Source organism: Symphodus melops (assembly GCF_947650265.1).
Source record: "Symphodus melops genome assembly, chromosome: 1".
Taxonomy (NCBI): Eukaryota; Metazoa; Chordata; class Actinopteri; order Labriformes; family Labridae; genus Symphodus; species Symphodus melops.
Window position 1 is genome coordinate 56,653,419 of NC_136691.1, and position 6,796 is coordinate 56,660,214.

Consider the following 6,796-nt stretch of genomic DNA (forward strand, 5'->3'; position numbering starts at 1 on the left):
GCTGATCTCTGCTAGATTTCTGTGTAACATGTCGCACATTCAGCCTTCAAGAGCTCCACCAGACAAAAAGGAAGAAATATTAAACAAATATTGACCGGAATAAAAAAATGTCCTGACACTATTGACAAAGGGGACGCCTTTGATTGGTAAACTGGGACACTTAAAACACATCAAAAACACAGCAAAAATATAAACAAGAAGAAGGATGTCTTTGAAAGCAGTTTGATATTCAAACTAAGGACTCTCTTCATCAGAAGCTCATCGATCATTAAAGACACATGCTACATGTCATTGCTAACCTGAACTCCTAACTGAGGGTTAGGGGTAAAGTTAGGGATAGGGGTAGGGGTGAGGGTTAGGGATAACGTTAGGGGTGAGGGTTAGGGGTAACGTTAGGGGTGAGGGTTAGGGGTAACGTTAGGGGTGAGGGTTAGGGGTAACGTTAGGGGTGAGGGTTAGGGGTAAGGTTAGGGTTAGGGTTAGGGTTAGGGGTTAGGCGTAGGGGTAAGGGGTCGGGTTAGGGGTAGGGTTAGGGTTAGGGGTAGGGGTCGGGTTAGGGGTAGGGGTCGGGTTAGGGGTAGGGGTCGGGTTAGGGGTAGGGGTCGGGATAGGGGTAGGGATAGGGGTAGGGGTCGGGATAGGGGTAGGGATAGGGGTAGGGGTCGGGTTAGGGGTAGGGGTCGGGTTAGGGTTAAGAGATAGGGGTTAGGGTTTAGGTCTGGGTAAAAGCGCAGCGTCCTCTGGGGGACGCTACGGGGGGCACGGGCTCTCAGGGGGACCAACGGTTTTAATAAATAATTAAGAATTTGTAATTAAAACCCTCCTTAAAAACCAGAAGGCTTTCACTGAAAGCCCTCTTAAGACACTCTAAAATTTGGTTTTGAATAAAAAGGGTAACCGGACCACCGCGCAGGAGAGGTCGGCGGAGCTCTGTAGCTGGTTAAAACCTAAAAATCTAAACAGATAAAATAAATAAAATAAATAATTTAAAACAGATAAAATAAAGATCCTATTTATAAGTGCCTTGAACTGAATTAAAAGGCCTGGCGTAAATTAAATATAAATGTATCTACAAAATAAATGAATAAGTGTTAAAATTGATAAAAGGTTAATTAATAAATGTAAAAAGTGCATAAATAAAATAAGTGCTCAAATTCACATAAATTAAAACCACACTCATAAAAACACATGGGTTAGTAAAATTGTAAAAACATATTTATATATCTTTATTTACACTTGTTAAAACACCTTAATGCAGTTCATAAAATAATAGGATCTTTGTTGATTAAATTTAAAAGGATAAGAAAGTAAATAAGTATAAAACAAGGGGGGGTCCAATAAAATGTCATAAAACAGGGCAAGGCGCCTTTAAAAAGGTATTTGTTATTTGTTTAAGTGTTTTGAGGCGCACCCTCCGCAGGCAGGTTCTACCTCATAAATTAAGTTAAAAAATAAATTATATAATTTAGAAATCAAAAGTTAAAGGGTCCAGAACCTCCTCATAGGGGTCTAAAAATACTAAAACAACATGCAAAAAGTGCTAAATACATTTAAAAATCAATAAATAGACATCATTAAAAAAAGGGGGGGGGGGGTTTAAAACATGCATCAGACATATTAAAAGTAAAACATAAATAAATTAAGATCCCATAGAGGAGGAGTGGGCTATAAAATCAATATTTGAAAGATAAAAGCTAAAGTTAAAAGAAGGGGGGGTAGCCCGGCCCGCAGAGGGTCGGCCTGTTAAAACCTGTAAGAGAGGCCCCGGGAGGTCAGGGGGTCAGTATTTTTCTAAAACCCACTAAAAGCTATATTAAAAAAGAAAAGGACGCCTGCAGCAGACAGACGAGCCTGCTTTTATCCCTGGACGTCTCTGTGGCTGCAAGACCAACAGAAATACAGTGAAGTTACAGCACACACACAAAATGTGACCAATCACTTTCATGATTTCTGTTTTTTCACTTCAAACCCAATTTAAGACGTTTAAACAGGTTATGAAGCAGGTGTTTATTTAATCCTGAAACTTGACCATCAGAGAGAAGATCGACAGTGTTTAAGGTTTTATAACAGAGCATGCTGCTCTACCCTCAGGTCTATTTTAGGAAACCTTCAATAATCACATGCTCTTTTTTCATGCAAACAAATGATAAACATCATGTTTCGTGCTGATGGCACTGATGACGCCTCTGACTCATTTCGCTCTAAAAGCCACATGGCGTTTCTGTCAGGTGGTTAATCTCCTCGTGATCTGATGTGACAAACCTTTAATTCCCCTTCATGTCACTCTCTAATATGACATGTGGGAGCTGTGGAGGTGTCATAATAAAGTCCTGCTGTTCATCAGAGAGTGAGAGACAGGCCTCGGGACTTTATCACAGAAAGACTAACGAGCACTTCTGTCACCATCAGAACCAAATGAGTTTCCTCCTGAAGTCTGTTTAAGGAGGAAACGTTGTGTCATGCTTTTAAACACCTCGGCTAACTTTGAGAAAGAAGTGACCATGTTTGGATAAGAGGGCGGAGCCTGATCAGCTGTTCAGCTGTTCACCTGCAACCTTTCACTGACACACTATGAACGTTTAAAAAGTTACAACCTGCATGATGACGCTCAGGATCCAACATGAACTCTTTAGAGGTCAGCATGTGGTGGACACTGTAGCTTCAGTGTTTAGCCAGCTCTGCATGTGGTGGACACTGTAGCTTCAGCGTTTAGCCAGCTCTGCATGTGGTGGACACTGTAGCTTCAGTGTTTAGCCAGCTCTGCATGTGGTGGACACTGTAGCTTCAGTGTTTAGCCAGCTCTGCATGTGGTGGACACTGTAGCTTCAGCGTTTAGCCAGCTCTGCATGTGGTGGACACTGTAGCTTCAGTGTTTATCCAGCTCTGCATGTGGTGGACACTGTAGATTCAGTGTTTAGCCAGCTCTGCATGTGGTGGACACTGTAGCTTCAGTGTTTATCCAGCTCTGCATGTGGTGGACACTGTAGCTTCAGTGTTTAGCCAGCTCTGCATGTGGTGGACACTGTAGCTTCAGTGTTTATCCAGCTCTGCATGTGGTGGACACTGTAGCTTCAGTGTTTATCCAGCTCTGCATGTGGTGGACACTGTAGCTTCAGTGTTTATCCAGCTCTGCATGTGGTGGACACTGTAGCTTCAGTGTTTAGCCAGCTCTGCACGTGGTGGACACTGTAGCTTCAGTGTTTAGCCAGCTCTGCAAGTGGTAGACACTGTAGCTTCAGTGTTTAGCCAGCTCTGCATGTGGTAGACACTGTAGCTTCAGTGTTTAGCCAGCTCTGCATGTGGTGGACACTGTAGCTTCAGTGTTTAGCCAGCTCTGCATGTGGTGGACACTGTAGCTTCAGTGTTTAGCCAGCTCTGCATGTGGTGGACACTGTAGCTTCAGTGTTTAGCCAGCTCTGCATGTGGTGGACTCTGTAGCTTCAGTGTTTAGCCAGCTCTGCATGTGGTGGACACTGTAGCTTCAGTGTTTAGCCAGCTCTGCATGTGGTGGACACTGTAGCTTCAGTGTTTAGCCAGCTCTGCATGTGGTGGACACTGTAGCTTCCGTGTTTATCCAGCTCTGCATATGGTGGACACTGTAGCTTCAGTGTTTAGCCAGCTCTGCATGTGGTGGACACTGTAGCTTCAGTGTTTAGCCAGCTCTGCATGTGGTGGACACTGTAGCTTCAGTGTTTAGCCAGCTCTGCATGTGGTGGATACTGTAGCTTCCGTGTTTATCCAGCTCTGCATATGGTGGACACTGTAGCTTCAGTGTTTAGCCAGCTCTGCATGTGGTGGACTCTGTAGCTTCAGTGTTTAGCCAGCTCTGCATGTGGTGGACACTGTAGCTTCAGTGTTTAGCCAGCTCTGCATGTGGTGGACACTGTAGCTTCAGTGTTTAGCCAGCTCTGCATGTGGTGGATACTGTAGCTTCCGTGTTTATCCAGCTCTGCATATGGTGGACACTGTAGCTTCAGTGTTTAGCCAGCTCTGCATGTGGTGGACTCTGTAGCTTCAGTGTTTAGCCAGCTCTGCATGTGGTGGACACTGTAGCTTCAGTGTTTAGCCAGCTCTGCATGGGTCTGTAAAGCTTTCTGCGTTCTAACCTCTCTCCATGTTTCATCTCCAACATTGATCCTAGTTTGAGCAGCTTTCTGCTGCTGGAGCTTATTAGAAACATGCAGAGGCTTTTTAGCTCGGGTACAATCACTTCTATCGCTGCAACACCTGTTCACCTGATAACTGCTCTCATATGTGGCAAACCCAGGGGCGTCCAAAACGGCCTTCAAAGCCCCGCCTACCTTCTCTGGTCCAATCAAATCCAGAGCATTCAGGAGCAGAATCTAAAGTTAGAAGGAGGACATACTGGCTGCTGCATTGTTGTCAGAGAAGCTTCAACACAGCAGGTTTCCTTCATGATCACACAGGAAGAGAGCAGCTCTCTGATTGGTTCATTAATATTCAAATATTCAAACTGCCCACCACAGGTGCAGAGTGTAATGAGTGCTTCAGATGAATCAGAGAAACATCCAATAAATCAACATAGCAGAGAAATAAAGTAGCCTGAATCATGATCATGATGTTCATGATGTCTTTAACCCTCCTCTCCTCGGAGCAATACTTTATCCTGAAAGCACTCTCTCATGCTAGAAGCAGTTTAGCCCTCAGTCCTTCATGTTTGCGTCCTGTCTGACCTGCAGCAGGATATCTACATTAATAATCCCTGATTCATTCAACAGGCAGTGCATTCAAAGAACAGACAGTAAAAGCTCAATGATGGTCTTCTGTATTTTAAAATGTAATGTCTGAGAAGAGACAAAGAAAGTGTGAAAGTAGAAATGTGTTTCTTCTGCAGCTCGTCCACATGTGCAGCATCACTAATGTTTCAGCTCAGGTTAGACAACAAGAGGAGCTAATCCTTAAAACCCACCAGCTGCAGCGTGTTATGTAATCCTCTGTAATCTGATGGAGGTACATCTGAATGCTGTTCTTTCATAATGCACCGTCTCTAAACTACAGGAGGTAGAGTCTGCAGTTATCAGACCTGCTGGTACCTATAGTCTCTAAACTACAGGAGGTAGAGTCTGCAGTTATCAGACCTGCTGGTACCTACAGTCTCTAAACTACAGGAGGTAGAGTCTGCAGTTATCAGACCTGCTGGTACCTACAGTCTCTAAACTACAGGAGGTAGAGTCTGCAGTTATCAGACCTGCTGGTACCTACAGTCTCTAAACTACAGGAGGTAGAATCTGCAGTTATCAGACCTGCTAGTACCTACAGTCTCTAAATGTCCTACAGGAGGTAGAGTCTGCAGTTATCAGACCTGCTGGTACCTACAGTCTCTAAACTACAGGTGGTAGAGTCTGCAGTTATCAGACCTGCTGGTACCTACAGTCTCTAAACTACAGGAGGTAGAGTCTGCAGTTATCAGACCTGCTGGTACCTACAGTCTCTAAACTACAGGAGGTAGAGTCTGCAGTTATCAGACCTGCTGGTACCTACAGTCTCTAAACTACAGGAGGTAGAGTCTGCAGTTATCAGACCTGCTGGTACCTACAGTCTCTAAACTACAGGAGGTAGAGTCTGCAGTTATCAGACCTGCTGGTACCTACAGTCTCTAAACTACAGGAGGTAGAGTCTGCAGTTATCAGACCTGCTGGTACCTACAGTCTCTAAACTACAGGAGGTAGAGTCTGCAGTTATCAGACCTGCTGGTACCTACAGTCTCTAAACTACAGGAGGTAGAGTCTGCAGTTATCAGACCTGCTGGTACCTACAGTCTCTAAACTACAGGAGGTAGAGTCTGCAGTTATCAGACCTGCTGGTACCTACAGTCTCTAAATGTCCTACAGGAGGTAGAGTCTGCAGTTATCAGACCTGCTGGTACCTACAGTCTCTAAACTACAGGAGGTAGAGTCTGCAGTTATCAGACCTGCTGGTACCTCCAGTCTCTAAACTACAGGAGGTAGAGTCTGCAGTTATCAGACCGGCTGGTACCTACAGTCTCTAAACTACAGGAGGTAGAGTCTGCAGTTATCAGACCTGCTGGTACCTACAGTCTCTAAACTACAGGAGGTAGAGTCTGCAGTTATCAGACCTGCTGGTACCTACAGTCTCTAAACTACAGGAGGTAGAGTCTGCAGTTATCAGACCTGCTGGTACCTACAGTCTCTAAACTACAGGAGGTAGAGTCTGCAGTTATCAGACCTGCTGGTACCTACAGTCTCTAAACTACAGGAGGTAGAGTCTGCAGTTATCAGACCTGCTGGTACCTACAGTCTCTAAATGTCCTACAGGAGGTAGAGTCTGCAGTTATCAGACCTGCTGGTACCTACAGTCTCTAAACTACAGGAGGTAGAGTCTGCAGTTATCAGACCTGCTGGTACCTACAGTCTCTAAACTACAGGAGGTAGAGTCTGCAGTTATCAGACCTGCTGGTACCTACAGTCTCTAAACTACAGGAGGTAGAGTCTGCAGCTATCAGACCTGCTGGTACCTACAGTCTCTAAACTACAGGAGGTAGAGTCTGCAGTTATCAGGCTCCTCTGGGAGGCAGACACACTGGGTACTTTTAAGAATAGACTTCAAACTTTTCTTTTTGATAAATCTTATAGTTCGAGCTGGATCAGGTCTAGACCAGCTCAGGTCTAGACTACTCGTGGGAACTGGCTCCTTGAACTCTTATCTCTCTCTCCCTCTTTCTCTCTCTCTCTGCTTTCATATCTTGTTACTGCTTGTCTCTATCTTTAAAGTCCTGAGCTCTCCTAGGTTCCTGTTGGTGAGGACGGCCTCTTTT